This window comes from Amia ocellicauda, chromosome 18, assembly GCF_036373705.1.
Source record: "Amia ocellicauda isolate fAmiCal2 chromosome 18, fAmiCal2.hap1, whole genome shotgun sequence".
NCBI classification, from domain to species: Eukaryota; Metazoa; Chordata; class Actinopteri; order Amiiformes; family Amiidae; genus Amia; species Amia ocellicauda.
Genome location: NC_089867.1, coordinates 12,065,878 through 12,085,773, shown reverse-complemented (window position 1 = coordinate 12,085,773; position 19,896 = coordinate 12,065,878). Strand labels below are relative to the sequence as shown.

At 37.1% G+C, this 19,896-nt stretch overlaps 1 long non-coding RNA gene across 1 annotated transcript; it reads right to left on the bottom strand.

The window, feature by feature from the left end:
* Positions 1 to 8,991: 8,991 nt before the first annotated feature.
* LOC136713807 (uncharacterized) lies at positions 8,992 to 18,945 on the bottom strand. Its single transcript, XR_010804978.1, has 3 exons — positions 18,716 to 18,945; positions 10,759 to 10,877; positions 8,992 to 9,787 (listed from the first exon to the last, which is right to left on the bottom strand). It is a non-coding gene; the product is annotated as an uncharacterized LOC136713807 (long non-coding RNA).
* Between the last annotated feature and the right edge of the window lie 951 nt (positions 18,946 to 19,896).

Below are 19,896 nucleotides of genomic sequence, written 5' to 3'. Positions count from 1 at the left end.
GACATCACGGCTACTGCAAACCATATCACCAACACTAGGGGGTTGATGGCCTCATTATTTCCATTAGATCATTATCTTTCTTTCTTTCGTTCTTTCTTTCTTTGCAAGGCAACCAAAACAAAAAAGACCTGTGAAAACATCTGAGGAACTGTGACCGATTGATGCCTTGGGTGAAGGCCTCTTTTCCAGGTTGCTCCGGCAAAGCTTCTGATTTCAACCTCACATTTCTCTGTGATCTTCTCCGTTGTTGTACATATATTGCTAGAGGAATAACACAAATGTTTTCCAGATGTGTGGTTTAATAGATCAGTCAAATTCAGGATGTGACCTAAAGAATAAAAACAACAATACTGTACTATTAATTAGAGTTAAAACAGAAGATTAGTGGTATCAGGAATCTAGGGGAATGTCAACATGGCCAAGAAGTGTGCATTTTACTTTGCTGGGCTGAAAGAGAAAACATATTTAACAGACACACTCTTGACGGGGGCACACAGACTTGCACATCAATTATAACGACAGGGACTGAAGCCCTGGCTCCACACCCCCCCCCGGTACATGAGCGCTGTCAGGCCTGTACAAGGTGGGCTTTTATCACTTTGGAAATCCTGACTCAGAAACTGCATTTCATGCCTTTTTTGGACAGGGAACACAAACAGATTTACACCACACAAATTTTATGCTCCTTCCACAATGTGGTTAAATCAATGAGTCAGAAGTGTGAATGTTGAATTTTAACACTTTGTGATCAGTTCTAACTCTCCCAGAATAAAAACAATAAAAATCACTTGATGAAAATAGAGGACACCAAACTTGATGGAGGTATATGTATTAAATAGATTTTATGTTTTCTTTATACCTATATATATATATATATATATATATATATATATATATTCCACATATTCTGAAAATGTATGTTCTTTTGAAACCAGTGTATTGTAAATTACATAGAAAAATGAACAATACAAACAAAAAACAAAACAAAACAAAACAAAAACATTTGATGACAATAGAGGACACCAAACTTGATGGAGGTGTTTGTATTGAATAGAGTTGCTTATTCATTTCATACCTATATATATATATATATATATATATATATATATATATATATATATATCACACACACATATATAAATATATAGGTATGAAGCAAATAATCAATTATATTTATTACATACACCTCCATCAAGTTATTGTTTTTATTGTTTTAATGACATATACTAGCCCCATTTCAATGAGAGGACATTTTTGAGGTAGGATGCATCTAGATACATTTCTATTTTTCTTTCATTTTTGCTGGCACAGTGTTTTATTCTGTTGGTTTTGGGTTTCTGTCAGAGGAGTATCCTGTCATATTAGTTTGAACTTCTAGGGCATCCAAATTTTGTGTAAGAAAGCAACCCAGACAGGGATATAAATGCTATGTGTCTGACATGTGTCACAGTGTTGTCATAGCTTGGTAAATGTGTGATTTTGGTTTCAGTGAGAGAGGCCAGGTGTTTTCCTCAAATGAGCGCTGGTAGATATAGAGAACACAATTCATGCTCAGTTCTCAGAAAGACCAGGTATGGGAAATTATCTTATATGTTTTAGACAATGTTTTGCATGTATTTGGACTATTGTATTTGCCAAATAAGGTGTTGCCGGCGTAGACTCAAAATCTATAATACAAAGTCACCTTACATAGGGTCCTGAATGAAAAATATGTAACTATGTATAGGGCCATACAGCCTTAATTTTAAATGGTTACAGTGTGATGTACTTATTGGACCCAATATATGACATTATTGCCCCATATCCCTTATTAAATTATGAGCCACAAAGACATTTTCTAAAAATGCCAAGAAAAAAACACCAATTATATGTCCAGCCTACTGTTCTGTGAAAAATCTGATACTATATAATTACAAACGAAAGCTTTATATTTACAGAACTAAAAAACTAAACATTGGCTAGCATCTTTAAGATTTAATGAACCTCACAGTACACATGCATGGACAAATGGATAAACACAGACCTATGGCATGTCCTGAGTTCATAATACCTCTCAATATTGTGCAAAGGCTCAGGCACCATCTCTGTATTTACATATAAATTATTTACAACAATCTGTATTTTCTGCCTTCAGAAAGGCTTGGATCAGATATTTATAGTCAGATGGAAAAGCTGTCTCGGTGTAGATGGCTAAAGAGATGAAGTCTCGTGCACGGACTACAGAGGAGAGAAGTGGGCCATTCATGAAAGCGGAGCTGTACATCGAAGGCAGTTTCCACAGCGTTAGTGAATCGCCACAAGTGCGTCTCTGCTTTTAAAGCACAAGATAAAAGAAGGCCTCACCACCACAAAATAGATAGCCACAAAGCTAGCCTTCATGCAATAGTAGGAGCTTCCTGCCTCATACAAAACCAACAGGCCTAATCTGGTAGAATCAGATGTGAAAATGCATTTACAGGTGTACAATGAATTAAGATTTTGTATTTTTACAGACAATCTTTAAAAAAAATGTGTTGCATTACAAACAAGGTCAATTAAAAGTGCTCTGGAGGAATCAGACAGAAAGTTCAATCAAAGAAACTCCAAACGCAAAATGACAAAAAAGCAAACTGGCCACAGGTATAAGGCACAATATGTTATAGATGGTTTTGGTTACTTGTATGCCTTCATATGGAGACCACAGTGAAATGGTTCACTGTGGAATAAAAAATATCTATTGATCAATTAATATTTATATATCAATTGGCAAAAGACAATACATAAACAATATATAAAAAACCTATATATTTACCCCCTTGTTTAGTTTTCACCTTTTTAAAGTTCTTTCTCCTTTTTGTAATAAAATAACACAACACGATACATGTCAGGTTGCTTATTTACAATGAAATTACCGACTGTTTTCTGTATTGATACAAGACTTTTCCAAAATGAAGCCAGCAAATAGTACGTCCACAGTAGCGCAATGGCAGCTGCGTGTTGTATTGTCAAGAGACTTAGATTATGTGACATCGGTGCAAGAATATGAAGGGTTAACGGTGTTCGAGAAAAAGCTCAGACTTTGATTACAACGCGTTCTTTTCCCTTGGATCCTAAAAGACGTGTTTGTATTGCCTTCTGTGCTAATAGGCTAGATATTCTAGAAGTGTAACCACATGGGCCACATTCTATCCTCAAAATTCCCAGTCTGACAAGAGGCTCCCTGTAAGGTTCATCTGACTTCCTTGGATCCAATTACCATACAACAGCAGGGCTAAAATTGGAATAAAACCTCCATGTTAACACTTTAATTTCTGTACCCAAAACCTGTTGAGAATATGTATTCACTGGGTGGGGGTGGAGGGGGGGGGAATTATAATATTAAAATTGAAATTGTGATTAGTTTAAATTTAACACTGCCTCGCAGAAGTCATGCGTTTTTGAGACCGTTTTATTGGCCAGGGTTTCAGCATTGAATAGTCTTATATTTGTACCTGATATTAAAGTTAAAGTTGTTAATATAAACTTTGTTCACTTTGCTCTGTATTCTCTTACCTTCCATTTAACACACCAATCTGTTCTGTGCATCATCACTACTGCATATTCATTGCAAATATCTCAGTCATTTGAACACTATGAGTTTCTTACAATTTAGAAATATGTATGTCATCACAGTTTATGAAATGTTTACTCATTTGGGTTTGGAGATAACTTTCTTAGTTGTTTTAGTCTTTTCATTGGCCTCCAATATGTCCTAAAAATAGAATTTGAAATATTTTAGTTTACGGTGGAAAAAACAAACAAACATTAAAATTGCTTAAACAATCTTTTCCATTTTTAGTTGATGCTTAACCTACTCAGTCTATTGTAATGCATATATATATATATATATATATATATATATATATATATATATATATATATATATATATATATATATAATCATTTAAAAAAAGATATGGTAATAAACACACATTGAAATAGAATTCTAATTCGGTTTCAGGTTCAGGGGTTGTTTTCTCAATCCTATCAAGAGTGTCATTTACAGTTGACTAGTTTCAAAAAGACGCCAAGGTTCAGAACCTTGAACCTGGTTGGAAATAATCAATGAATCCAATCAATCAGGTATATATATGTGTATGTAAAGTTAAACAAAACATTATTTTGATAATTTATATCATTACTGTATAATAATACAAGATGCACCACAATGAGACACAAAGAAAGGCCTACCAGCATAATGTCTTTGAAACAAGCCTGGTCTGTTATATTGTAATATTACATTTGTGTCATTTTTTCTGTTCAAATATACAAATCAGGTTGGTTGTTGCAGTTACTGTATGTATTTTTTTGTTTTGTTTTTCATTCTTTGCAAAGCTTTCGAAAAGCTTAGAACATGCCTTAACCTTGAATTAAAATAAATTCTGAAGAAATTCAGAGCCCATATCTTCTTATATCATCACTCTCAAACATGCATAGCTAGGGACAAGTGTTAACCACTGACTGAGAAAAACAGCAAGTTGATTTTTTACATTGTGCTTAAGAAGCCCCTCAAAGTTAAGAAAGACACAGGTAACGAGCAGGATTCCAAAATGAACCGTTGACCGTATTGAATGTTCTTGTGCTGACATTGTAAATATTAAGGGTAATGTTGGGGATTTGAACAAAATTGAAAACATATTCCACTCACTCAAAGCATGCTGGGAGTGGTACACAGGCTAACCCTTCATATTATTGCACTGATGTCACATATGAAGTCCCTTGACAAGCATGAAATGAATCCGTATATACATTTTGAAGATTAACTTGCTGACTGACCAAAAAATTAAAGGATGTTTCAACAGGCACACACTCCAAAACTACCCCCCTAACACCCCTCTGTGCAGTTTTGTGGTTGAGGTGGGGAATCCCAAAGGTGATGTCAGCAGAGTGGGCTTCTGTACGCTCCACACGTGTGGGAGGTGTTATACCTGGGTAGGTGCTTGTGCTACAGAAGCTAACATAAACGAAAAACAAGTTAGTGGGATGGACCCTCTCAAGAGGGGGGAGGGGGTGACACACAAATCCTCATCATAAGATCGATTCCATTTGCACGTATATCCAAGTTGGCCAACCCTGGTTTTGGAGAGCTGTTTTTACAATCAATACTTAAGATAATGAGTTAATAAAATCTAGGAGCAATTTGGTATGGAAATGTGCCCTCCTTAGAAGTCCTCCAAAACTGAACTACCAATATTAAAGTAGCAGGAGCTTAATTTGACACGTACACATCCATTTATAAATGTATACATTGATGTGTAAGGCTGTTGTAAAACTGGAGTAGGTGATACAGAGGGTTCGAATTGAGATCATTTTAAAATTAATGTTTAGTTTTCATTATATGAAACACATGGCTGGGAGTTTGCTGCTGTTATCCAGGGCATTCTTCTCTCATACTGTATCTATACTTCAAGACGTCAATACCACACACATACACACACACTCTCTCACTCTCTCTCTCTCTCTCTCTCTCTCTCTCTCTCTCACACACACACTCCAGAACTTACCAGACTGAAAACACTGATTTTTTAATTTCCCTTCCCAGATCACCATTTTTACGTTTTGAACACTAAGAAAACTATAAACCTCTTTCAGCTTGGATGCTGTCTGCCCCCATGTACCTTTCACATCAGCTGACCTCACAGGAATGATATGTCATTTGAACAGCTGCCTAAAGCATAAACAGAGACACGACTGCAATCTGACTGAGACCAGCAACATGCAGTGTCACTTTTATTCATCTTAAGCTGTAGAAAAAATACAACTGGAATCATGTTTTTGGAAGAATCATTAACATACACATTTTTTGTATATAATAGACAAAGAAACCGGAAAGAAACTCTCATCTCACAGGATAACCAAAACCAAACTGTTACTAGATACTATAGTAGATGGAATGACATCAGCCATCTTTGCTATGCGGTGATATAGTGTCATGTTAAACCAAAAGCTGGTTGTTTCCTGACTGCTATTTGCTTGGAGGAAGCCATATATGTTGGAACATGGTCACCAGACTAAGTTTCTTTCTACGATTTATCCCCAGCAATGTGACATTAACTGATCGAATTACTTTAGATTGACAAAGTGAGAACACAGGCGAGACTTTGTAGCATGCCTCCTAGTTCTCAGCTATAACAGTTTGATCACACTACTACATTTAAAAAAAAAAAAAAAATATATATATATATATATATATATATATATATATATATATATTTGCGTGGATTTCACTGCACCGTGTTCTTATGTCCTGAAGCTGGCACTGAAGGGGAGATTCCAAGGAGAAAAATAGTAAAAAGCCCAGCTGGACCTACAGGGCTTGTGGCAATTTTTGTATTATTTTGCACCTCACATTCAGTCTCCAAAAACCCCTGCCTTTCAGAAACACTTCTTGGAGTGGTTAGGCGATATGTATGCTTTTTAAATATAGATTTCTTAGCAAGCGGCACAGCCTAAATTCACACTGAAATTCTCCAGAATGAAGGATTGTCTCTGCACTGGGTTCAGTGTGGATAAACCACTCAGGAAGCCTCCTGGGGAACTGTATCAAAAGGAGGGTAAAAACAAGTGGCGCAAGATTGTCTGTCCCTTATGAAAGATAACCCTGGCAAATTTCCCACAGGAGGTTTGCACTTTTCACACGGTGTTACTATGGTGATAGCAAATTTTACAGTGGTTTCCTATAGGTTTATCTTGTCATCACTGTGCATTACTCTACCATTAATAAACCATGGTCTACCATTGTAAACATGCTGTAGAAATAATTATATTTGCATGGCATAGAGCTGTAAAACACATTGAACTCATAGGAAACTCATAGGAAACCACTGCAAAACGATATCAAAACCACAGTTAAAATCCTATAGTAAATTTAAGTGCTGACCTATTCATATTTAAGCATAGTAAGAGAAGAGAAAGTGACATAAAATAGTTTTAAGGGTCAGAACCTCAGTCTGAAACACTTTTGTCAAGTTTTTGAACATCAAGGCCCGGGCTCAGCTGTGTGTGAGAAACCGTTGGAGCCCTTTCTGAATAGCCGCTCTCTCTGCAGTGCTCTGTTGTGCTCAATTTCCTGTCATGTCAGTCGATGGCTTTCGGTGTCTGTGGACTCGTGGTGAATACACCTGCTTTACGGTAACCCTGCCTTCCTCAGATGTAACCCTGACCCTGCGGCCCCCTCAACAACTTGCAAAGCACAAAGACAGAGACCATGTCACTGCAAGGCTGTGTCAGAAGACCGGTGTGTCGGCAGGATGAGGGGGCGATCTGGTGAACTTCACAAGGGGGTGATTCCAGCTTCAGGAACCTTCACTTTTCTATTGAAGCTTGAGAATCAACAGTTCAACAGTTCAGCAGCAAATGTGGACATAAAGATACATTTTTCTTGAGTACTTTCTTTACACAAATGTAATTATGACTATAGCTCAAGCTTCAATAGAAATTGGTGAAGGTTCCTGGAGTTACAATATACATAGAAGCACAATTGTGAATTATAATAAATATATTTATTTTGCAAACAGTAATACAGACACAAATGCAATCTATTATGCTAATCATGAATACTTCTCGGTTTTGTTTTGTTGTTTTAAGTGTTATCAAAGCTCAGCGGTTCCTGCCATCTGCACTCTCAGTATTGCATCATCAAACAAAATGAAAAATACTTATCACTGAATCATATTCATGTGAACTTCTTTGCATTATTGCACAGTCATAAGCGACATTACTTAAGAATATTTTACTTCCGAGTTCATTTATGGAAAAATAAACTGAAAAAATGTCCCTTTTCCACATCTTTTAAATTGAAAACTGAATTTTATTAGTTAATTAAACAAAGAAAATGGTACATACAAAATTCTGCGTAAACATATATATGGAAATAAATAAATCAAAATCTTCTTTATAAAATTAGATTAGATTAGATTTGTTATACATACAAAGCCATTTATTTTTGTTTCATTTTCCTTAAATTTAAATATTTATAGATTTCGGTCCTCCTTGTACTTTTTGTTATTGCACAGGTAGAATTGCAAACACCAAGATCCTGCTCAAGCACTCCTGTATATTCAGTGTTCTTATGAGAAGAAAGTACATTTATTTATGTGTTTATTTTAAAAACAAAACAAAAACAATGATAACTAGAAATTTCAGGAGAGAATGTTTTCCTGATGAGCAGTATTATGGGCCCCACAATGAGGCAGGTCAGGTCTGTGGGCAGAGCGGCCTGGAAGAACATGAGCTCTCCTGGTGGGCCCAAAGAGCAGCATCCCCTGTGTTTCTTTTTGACACATCTAAAGGGTCATTTCTGATGCAGAGCCACTCTGACTGTGAGATCCCTGTAGAGCCATGCAGGAAGGAGCACTGATGACCCCACTTTCGAAACCTCTCTCGCCCACTTCCTGCAGAGACCAGAAGGCAAGGTCTCGGACTCTGCCAGTTCTTCCACAGCCTGTGGTGATGATGTCATAATGGCAGTGATCAGTAGGCGGTTGTGATTGGTGAGTCCTTTTGCACCTGATTCCTGAATAACGCCAGTTGGTCTCGTCACTGTTGGCACCCAATAAGCAGAAGAATTCAGTCCAGGCAAAAACCCGGGTGCTCATACAAAATGGGAAAAAAAAGCAAGACCCTCATGTAGAGTTGATGGGATTTACTTAAGTTCTGACACCAGAAGGTCAAGGCTTTATGTGACCCCCTGCCCCTGGTACCCCCCATGTCTGTGTTTATGGTTTGGTCTTGTCCCCTGTAAAGAACAGCAGCAGGAGCAAACCATCACATTTGGTGCCCAGCGTGGGGGCGGTTGGTGAGCTGTCACGCTCCACCTATCCTATGGAGCTTTTCTTGTGCCTTTCAGTACAATTTTGACTAAACTCATTTGCATCTGCTAATTAGATCCTGTTAGCATAATTCATACACATGACACCCTTTTGAAGCTAATGAATAGATACATCTACAGAAATCTTGCAAAGAACACAATGTTTAAGTTGAAATTACTCATAAATATGTTCCTGGGAAAAACATAATATGAACCTGAAAACCAAGGAGGACTTTGTGTAACATGTTACCTTTGAGCTACTTGTAAAAAAGTCTTCTTTCTATATAAACACACTAATTCATTCTAATGATGTCATGAGCCTTTATTAAAATTGAAAAAACATTACCACATATCAGTCAAATAGTGTTCCTGCTTGTGAATAAGGTGAAATAATATTTTAACGCTAATTGTTAGCTAGGTTGCTTGGCATATAAGTTTGTTGGTGTTAACTTTGACAATACATTTAAATACATGCATATATGAATATACATAAGATAAATCAGTAAGAGAGGGAGAGAAATCAGCAGAGATTGTTTTCTTATGTCCCATCTTTGTCACACGTAGCTATAACCTACAGGGTTTTTTAAGCTCATCAGAATCTCTTTTACTCTTCTCTCTCTCTCTCTCTCTCTCTCTCTCTCTCTTTACTTCATTTCCCCAGCATGGCACAAATTTGTGTTAAGTTTCTGGTCTGTGGAGAACCAAGCACAAAGTTGGGTTCATCTAACACTAACAAACATGATACAGTGCTTGGGGGGGAGGCTCACTCCGGCTAAATACCAGACGAATTAAAGGGTGCCGCTAGCAGCTGCGATGAATGTCACTGGGATCTACTCTGATTGTCTGCTGAGTGCTGTGAGTGAAGTGTGTCGTCTTCTCTCTCAGTAAGGTCACTGTGAATTTCCCATGGTTCATCTGCAGGGCTTAGCTTGAGGCTGCTGGGAGTCGAGGAGTGGAAGGCTGGCTCAGTCATTTAAAAAAAAAAAAGAGAGAGAGGGAAAAAAAGAGGACAAAAGTGTGAATTGAAAACTCAACTCTGCAGTTTGCAAGAACTAATCACTGCAGAGTGCATGGAGGCACCTGGGGGTGACTGATTTATTTAATTGATGCTGAATGAGTTTGCCGGGTTGTGACCCATCACTTAAAAGAATATTATAAGTTGTACATTGAGTACAGAAGGTTGCTGATCCACATATATAAGCAAGAAAATAATAGGAAAATTTGCAGCAATATGGCTATTAATTTCACGGCTTTTGTCCTTCTGCAGATATGACAGAGACTGTAGTCCAAAATTCTAAACTAGGGACTCATGAAACACTTTAAGAGAACAACATAGTCAAGGTTTTACCTTCTGATGGGTTTCACTGGATGTTCTTTACCATTTAATATTTGTCGGGTGTCGGGGAAGTGGGCTTTTCTGCTCTATTCCCTGTTTTTCAGTACACTGTACATGTCAGCCCTGCCCTGCATTCATTATCCTTTCCCAAGCTGTCATTCTTCACTTCCACACTTTCGCTCTGCTTTCACAGTTCTTCTCCGGGCCTTCATCGCAATTAATCTTGCTTTAATCTTGCTTTGTTTTGTGATCGTTGTGTCTCAGCATGATTTGTGTATGTGTGTGTGTGTGTGTGTGGTATTCCCTGCTTCTCACTTGATTGTACCGTGTTTTTACTGTGTTTTGCTTGGGTTTAATGTTCGAATCTTAGTTTGAAAAGTAATAACCTGAAAAGGATTCCTACACTAAACACCTAGTTTGTTAAGGAATTCCACATTTGTAACACAACCTGTGACATCAATTTAAAGTACCTTCATAAATACGTTTTAAAAGGTATTAGTCCCAATAAAAACAACAGAAACAAACTAAAATGATTTATTATAATTCCTTGTGATATTTCAGGCCATTGATGTACATAAATAATTAAGTGCTCTACCTGTAAATATCTCTGCACACGCAGCACATTGAAATCCGAATGAGTCCAGGGCAGAGTGTTTCTCTGATTTCTTGAAGCACCACCGTGTATAGCTATGCACACAGAGGAGAAGGTTCACCCTTGGAAAAAAACAAAACAGGTTTCAAACACTCCGAGCCCTGCCATGGTTCACTTTCAACATTTAGCGCCCCGACCAGTTGTTTTTACACCCTTTGCATATCAACATGCCTTAATGACAACACCCACGGGAGAGGGAGAAATTGCCAGTGACCTGGAGAATGAACCTGAGATGCCTGCCACTATAAAGGCGACAAGCTCACTTCGCTAGTGAGTTTTTACAAGATCACTAAACTGGAAATTCCTCCAAAGGCAACAGGAGTCAGAAATACCTTTAACTATGAAATGCCGGGAGCATCTGCAGTGAAAAGGACAAAAAAGGGAGAAATACTTTCGGCTTTAAGTTCAGTAAAGAAATATATACACATAAATCCACACACTGTGTATACTAGCTGTGTTAGAGTTTCACAAACAAATAATGAAACTATAGCTGCATTGTATATTGTACATATATATATATATATATATATATATATATATATATATGACAGCATGATGTTTGTATTTGTGTCTTGGGAGTGCCTGGTTCTGTGCATGACTCCACTAATACAACTGTATTGCATGGATAACGGATGTATTTTTAATTCTCCTTGGTGTTTGCCATGCTGCTTGGTGCTGAATGTCACAGTCCACCCAATACTTCTCCCTGCCAAGCTCAGTCCAAACTCAGGCTGAACTTGAACTGCAGCATGGAGTGACCCCCCATTAAAGTCAAATAGGCATTTTGGTCATTCAGAAGCGATAAACACTAAATCTTCCATGGTAATCAATTCAGTACAAGAGGAAGCAGTTTGAAACACAAGATGAAATACTGTCATGTGATCTTTGTTGTTATTTTAGTCCATAGAACTATAGCTATGGCTATGTGTATACCAAATTAGAAACATTGCTAAAGTAAGATCTGTTTTATCTTTTGGTGATATAGAGAAAATGATTCATGCTTTTATTTCTTCTCAGCTACTGTAATGCCTTATTTTCAGGTCTAAATCATCATACAGATTGTTCAAAATTCTGACAAGGACCAAAACTTTCTCACACATTTCCCCTGTACTAGCCTCTCTACACTGGTTGCCGGTTAATTTTTGAATTTATTTTAAAATTGTACTAATCACATACAAAGCATTGCATGGTCTGGTGCCTTCCTATTACAAGTATCTAAAAACCTATTTTTTTTTACACTTGAATACACTTTGAACAGTTAGTAACATTTTTTTACAATAGTTTTATTGCAATATTTTATTTTTTTATCTACTACATCTGTCCTACTACTTTCATTAGCTTTATTGTTTAAAATGTTTTATGTACTTTCTGATGGCACCTTTTCCTTTTTATCTTTTAATTTCCTTGTTTAAATCTGTTGTTGTATTTTATTGATTGTGTAGCACTTTGTGCATTGTGCTTGATAATTGCTATATAAATAAAGTTATTATTATTATTATTATTATTATTATTATTATTATTATTATGGCAGCAATTGGATTGTTAATGTAGTTTGTACAGTTCACAAAGTGAATGACAGTAAACAGCTTTATGGATATTGCAATACATAACAGCAGGGATTGTCTTTCTAGTCAGGGCAGTGCACTTCTTGCAGGGCTTTGTGGGTGATTTTCACACAAAGGGCTGCCTGCGCCCCAGCCTGGCTGCTAGTCCAGTGGCTTTCATTTTGGGTAAATTCACTAAAACAAAAACCATAAGACAGCATGTGCACAATTACATTTCTAATTGGTATAAGCTATGAACTGCAGCCGATTCCTTAAAGCTGTTACGGTGCACTCAAGCTGCTCTGGCTTGATGTCAAGTGAAGGCCGCAGAATATAAAGTATTACAGCGCTAACTTACATCAGCCCAAAGAACACAGAGAAGGGAGAGAAGAATTGGGTTCAGCAGAAACAAATGCGATACCATGTGTCACTTGTCAGCTGCCATCCAGTGCACTTAAGGACCACGTGACCGACCCCCGTGCTTGGTCCTGAACTGTTCTGCCAGTTAAATATTTGTTTAACTGCCACAGTGCATGTATGAGTCCTCCTGCATTAGTGTCGTTCAAGGTGATTTTCGGTTAAAGGAAACTAATTGAAAAGATTTGTGTTCTGAACAAACAGCTTGTGACATTCCTGAAGAGGAGCTGTCGCTTCTGCGCAAGGTTTGCTGGCGCAGTACCGACGGTCTTTGCATGGAGGTCCACGGCTTCACAGTTTAACCTTAATTTACAGGAATTATTTGCCACATTTAATATTACAGAAACAAATAAATCTCCTTTGGTGGATTCCTTGAAAAATAAGCAGTGGCAGTTATCATTTGTTATTAATCCCGAGCGTGTTGGAGGATCCTGAATAGAAATAAACCTGAAAGCTTTTACAGGTCTGAGCACATTATTTTAACTTGTATTTATGTATTTGTTTGTTTGTTAATCTATTATACAGATGTTCTATTTTTATTTGTTGTTTGCAGTTTTCAATACTGTATATGTATTACTTATTATAATCGCACAAAAATGAAATTGCTGCCTCCATTTTGGAACTGCAATGCAAAAAAAACACACCAACAAAATGAATTTTGGGCCTGACATCACAGTTTGCTTAGGGTCTGTGGATGTGTAGGACAAGATGAGCTTAATTTAATAGATATTGGTAATACCAGTTTGGGGCATTCATTTTCTCCTTCTTTACCCAAAGACTGCTATGTCTGTTTCATCCCCTGTTTATTGGGCTGTGGATTTTGGGAAATTCTAACAATTAGAAAATAACCTATTTGTGTGTTTTTATTTTCATGGCACCGTCAAATCTCTCTTGACACACAAAACACTCTTGTTTTTATACGGTGATACACAGGGAAGAAAGAAGAAAGCTCAACCTGTTCTACAGACTCAAGCAGGTAGTGAACTGGGCCTCTGAAGTTTCAGTTGATTGCAAGTGGGTTTGCGCTTTTGATTGAAAAGTATTGTTCTGCTCAAGAGTCGTGTTTCTGGTGATGTCCCAGACGGTGTTGTTGTTTGCCCTCAACCCATTAACAGGTTGTAGAGGCCACTAGGTTAAGTGGTTCAGTGGCACAGCCAACTGGCCCTCTCCAGTGCAGACGACGGTTATGGTTAATCCTTGGTGTTGTCCCATTGCCTTTAGACTCTCTGTATGCTCAGGGACATCTGGACATTGTCTCAACTCCACACAAAAATAGAGACATGCCGGCATCCCCAGAAATCCAGGAGTTCATTTGGACAGAGGCCTTACCTTTGGCATGCACATCTCAGCTAGGTGTCTGTCATCTTATATCATGCGTTTTCCACACAGAACACACGAGAGGTGTATGCAATGCAATAGTTGCCAGGATCAAGGTCATGCAAAATGTATCACCAAATGGAATGAACACATCACTCCACATCTGGACTGTAAGCTATCGAGGAATCCATAAAATAGATGCTGTTTGCTCTTCTGATCTACCGACCAAGTTGTAGTCCTGTAATTTGAATTTCTACTAAGATTGTCCTTTTGTAATGTAAAATATTTACATTTAAAAAGGTGCACGCCCCCCAAAAAACTATCTAATTGTCGTTTAATTAGTTTGACAGTTTGTATTTGCACTTTGCATATTGTTTTATTGAAGAATAAGCCATGTCTTTGTAAGAACTGACATAAAGGAGTCAAAACGCATACATCTGTGATTAATCTATGAAGAGACATGATCTAACAAATATCAAACACATGGTATCACAAGAACAATTAAGGCTGAAAGGGAATTCATGGACATTTATTTTTTCTTTTAGTAACAGCACTGTTTTTAGGTAATGGACAAAGAGAAAGAGGAACTTATCTTTGCAAACAATAACTCTGGAAATACTTTGGTAAGATTTTGTGTAGATGGTATTAGCATAACAATGAAGTTTCAGAATTCCTCCCACAAGGGCTGTGGCTCCACAGAACACTAATAACATGTGATTAGTCATCAGTACAGGTTGATGTGAAAACAACTGGCACAAATCAGGAAAAAGAAACCTAACCTCTCATGATTTGACTCAATAACAGTTACAGTTTCGGAAATGGAGTTAGGTAGAAGTAGAAGCTTTTTAGTACCTTGAAAACAACCATGTTACAACGAAACCCTCTGTAATTCGATCTAGCTCGGAACAAGGCAATTCAAACAGATCCATTTTGAGTTTTTAAAAGACCCATTTGTACTGGTGTTCATGATACAATTAGGAACACTGTACCAAACACAGACAGCAGGATCACACTAACATCAGCTTGCGTAACTTTACAAACTAGTCATGGCTGATTGGTACGTGCATTTCCAATTATAGAGAATTCGCTGTATGAAAATCCTTCCAGAGCGGAGCCTGGGCCGGTGCCATTGTGCTAGTGTGTCGCACTGAGGAACAAATGAATTGTAGGCGAACATCATGCAGAGAAACAGAAATTTGTTAAACGAGGCACTGGTTATTCCAAACACACAAAATAAGGAATGTTTTACAGGGGGTAAACAATGCCAATTGAAGTGGGCTTTCTATTGTCAAATGTAGAAGACATTTGGATAGACTAGAGAATAAAATATGGAACCTGCTGAGATGAACATCTCTGTGCCCTTGCAGAAACAAACCAGATTTATAAATATATTTTAACTTTCATAAACTTCATATTGATTTGTTTTGTTGTTTGTTTGTTTTTTCCATGAGAGAATCTTATTAAACAGGGTTAAACGAAGGGACAAAACACTGATTCTGAAACTAGTAGAAAATAAAAACACAATCCAGCACTGTCTGAACATGTGCGAGACAATACAGCTGAGATACAATGAAAGCTCAATCAAGTTAGCGCTCTACTGTACAATGCAGTTTATTACAGCTTCTGAAATCTTTGCCGCAAATTCCCTGGCCCTTGTGTTCCTCTCTGCTTGCCCATGTGGGTCTCCACTGTGCAGCCAGCAGTACGGTGTGGGCACGGATTTGATGGCACCGCTTACACAAAAACTTGAAAGGATCATAACGCGTTAAGTGTCCTCAGACTGAAGCGAAAGCGAGCGAGGACAAACAAGCGCTCGCACAAAAGGAAAATCTGCGGGGCCCGTGCTTGCACAGGGCGCTGGGCGCATTTCGGTTTCCAGTGGTGAAATTTCCTACAGCGATTAGCTTGATTTCCCATTGAATTAGGGAGCCGCTTTGAAGACAATACTACGGGAGGCTCGCCGGTGACCGTTGGGTGCACTCTGATTTTACAAACTGTCATATGGCGAGATGGCGGTGGGTTTCAATGCTGTCATCTATTCAGTCGACCCAGATGAATTAGAATTACCATTTCACTTATATCATGGCTCCAGGCTAGAACATGTCACGCGCTTTATTTCCAGCTCACAGCAAGCTGTTTGGGCAGATGCTAAATGCAGGCCTCCCTTCCACATTCAGCACAGTGGCCTTTGTCTGTGTTAATTGAGCCCCCACTTCATTTAATAGGCTGTTTAATACTTATTGAAACAGAGCTAGTGCTGCAGGTTAAATACATTTTAATGCTGCTGTTAATCCCTTCATTAACAGAGATGTAAAACTTGTTGAGAGCTGTGAGATTGCATACATTAATTAAGAGGCCTCAGCGCTCAGATATTCTCAATTGAAACGACACTGCAGTTTGTAAATAGTGAGAGAGGGGGACAGAAATGCACAGTGACAGTGGAGATACAGGAAAAAAAAGTAAACGTTGTCCTCTCCTTATTTTATTTCTTCTATTCCTTTCATTTTTTAATTTCCAGGAAACTAAATGAAAAGTCTGGACCTCTATGAATTTAATTAAATGCTAAAGAGAAGTTAGTGTAAAAGGAAACTGCCTACAGCATAAGGAAGCTTCAGCCGATATATAATTAGAAATCATAGAAGAATAGGCTGAGATATTCTCTGCAGTACAGGTGATGTGGTGTAAGCCTTAATTCCAGACATGCTTCCCGATCCTTATGGTGCTTAGAGTATGAGCTGTTTATTAATTTATTTATTAGTACTGATGTTAAACAATGCCATACTCAAATGGGTACAAGTGAGCGTAAATATTAATTAAGATAAATAGCCTTTGATGCAACCAGTTGTGCATTTTCAGATCTAATTTTCCTTAAATATTTATTTTGAATTAACATTGAAGTGTATATTCTATATATCTGTATATATATTTATAGAAAATATATATGTATTTATTATTTTAATGAATAAAGCAGAATTTATTGAATATGTGAAGGTATAAACATTTGTAACTTTGATGGTTTTCACAGGAACTAATATCTTCTTTAAACATATTTTTTTCAATATTTCTAAAATTACTGGCTGTGTTCTTTTCTTGATTTTGTTGTTTTCATAAAATAAATTTTGAGGTGAATGTAAAGCCAGTTTTGTATAGGATTTCATTACCGAATTTGTTACAAATTTAAAGTAAAAGAAAAGTGTATTTGTCAAACAGTTTTTTTTACCACGATGCTCAGACTGAATGAATTTCTTGCAGAAGGGATGTTGGGCACATTTTACACATTTTACGTATTTTTTTTGTATTTTTCCTAAAGAGCTTGTTTAACATGTCCAGATGTTTCCAAGTTGTTTCTGATGTCAGTGTTTGTTAGTAATCTCCATTTGCCACTATGTATGCAGCAGTAGCACCTAGCTTTGCCATCATGAATAACCATCAGTTCAATGTATGCATTCACAGAAACCTTCATACACTTTATTAGGAAATGTTAACATTATATATAAATTAAAGATATACAACTGAACATTATTAGGAGGAGTATTTTTGGCCTTTCGCACTACACACTTGTGCATATTTCTGAGAAGACAAATAAGGAAAAGAACAAGATGATTTGCAAAACTCGGCCAGATATTTATCCCCCGGCCACATTTGCTCAACCAATGTATGTGTGAAAAATGCATTTCCTGCATGTAACTAGGAAGGCATGTTTGGGGGAGATACTGTGTACCATTCTGTCGGCTGTGTTTACGGCGCGGTCCTCCTCGAGTCGGCAGCTCGTTAAGTTAGCATGGAACAAAAACTTTAATTCTGTCTGGGCTTTATTAATACTTAAGCTCATTGTTAGCATTGAGACCCATAACTTGGACGAGGGCCCAAAGAGCTAATGCCATTTTCCCCTGCTGGGTTATTGTGTTGGACTCTACAGCTTACACACACTCGCTCGGAGCTTTGTTATCAGAACATACTTGATACAAAAGTAAACTGTGTCAGGCTTAACAGCTCCATATATATCAGATATATATTAGCACATAAATATGACTAAAGGGGGGAAGTACTAATAGTCTTTAAATTTACATACATCTATCTAGAATGTATGTATGTATATATATATATATATATATATATATATATATATATATATATACAGTTTGAAATACACATAGTAGGTTATTGCAGTGTATTCCAGAACATCCTGTATAGAATTGCCATACTGTGTATTTATTTCCCTTAAAATATATTACTGTTTTCCAGGTAAATTATATTTACTTAGGTCCCACTAGTACTATTACATATTCTTCTTCTTCTAACAAGAACTATAATATAAATACAAATATTTGTTTTTTATTTTATTTGTATAATATATTTGTGGTGTCAAATTACTTTTTCCAAAGGCCACAATGTTTATATATATAATTACTCATGACAACAGATTAACATGATAATCCTATACATTCTGTATATTAGTTCAAATCTAATTTGTTTATATATTGCTATAAAAAGTAAAGACATTTTAAGGGTTGTGTTTAATGTCGGTGTCCTCGTATCACAGCAGTGACTATGCTACCTGCCGTCGCCCCAGTGCTGGTTCACTCCTGTGTTTTGTGGGAGCTGTATTCTAATTCACATACCTTCTTCACCTTCCCAAAGTGCTCCTGGGTGTCCAGAGCTCAGGTTGTGTCCCAAGAAAGACTGGCACCCCACCAGTAAGTGTGCCTGTAGAAGGAAGACATTGTTCCTCTTCAGTTCATAAACATTGTAGCCCTGCAAATTCTACTTTAAGTCAAACAACCAGATTGCTGTCTTCTTCAATTGAACTCTTCCCCCCTCCCTTAATTTTCCATCACTTTGAAAGCTTTTCTCACTGTATATTTTATCACTTTCTCTTAAGACTTGTGTTCTGCTACGCCTCGGCTCCTTTTAATAAACAGAGCCAAAATGAGACGACTTGTTCAGAGGAAATTCAGAAAGCAGGCATTTTGGAACAGATACACTTAACAGAAGAATTTCTCACTGTATATATAATATGTATCTTCACACCTGTAAATATCTCATTTGAAACTTAGAGAAACCAGTTCCTCAAAAGCTAGGACAGTGGCTTAGATTACTTGGAAGTAACGGTACTTTTGCCAATTTTAAATTATGATTTGAGGGTAATGGCAGGGTGTGTTGTAAATTATGTTGAAAACATACAAACAGTAACACTTTTTTAATAAGTGTCAGTATTTATGCGACTATGTTCTGAATGATTAACTCCTTCACTTCCAGGACAAAAAAAAAACACCCCATTGAGAAAGATTTATGAAAGGCTTGTAAACAAATGGAAAGGTGGCAATAATTTGTGTATTGAAAAGATCCACAGGCACCCACATTTATTAATCATTACTGAATTATTCATATTTTAAAATCACATTTTAAGTGCACAACACTGGCTTTGTGATGTATTTTAATAAAATGAACGTGCCTACAAATGAATCTACCTATAATTGGAAAAGAAAAGCCAGCTTTGAAAATATTGCAACAGATGATTCAAATTCCCCTTGTATTTTAGAAAATGCAGAAGTGTGGATATCACGAAAACTACTTGTTGCTTAATTTTAATTTTAATACAGGACTGCTTCAGTTTTTTCCAATCTCGAAGTGTCTCATGAAAGAGATGCCAGTCGATAGTCTATGGTGATCCAGCACTCTGAAACAGTTAGTCACCCTCAGGAGGTTTATAGTGTTAACCAGATCATATAAAACACAAATACTGGAGAATTCAAATGAATGTACAATTCTCTTTGGATGTGACCTATTTATATTGTATTAA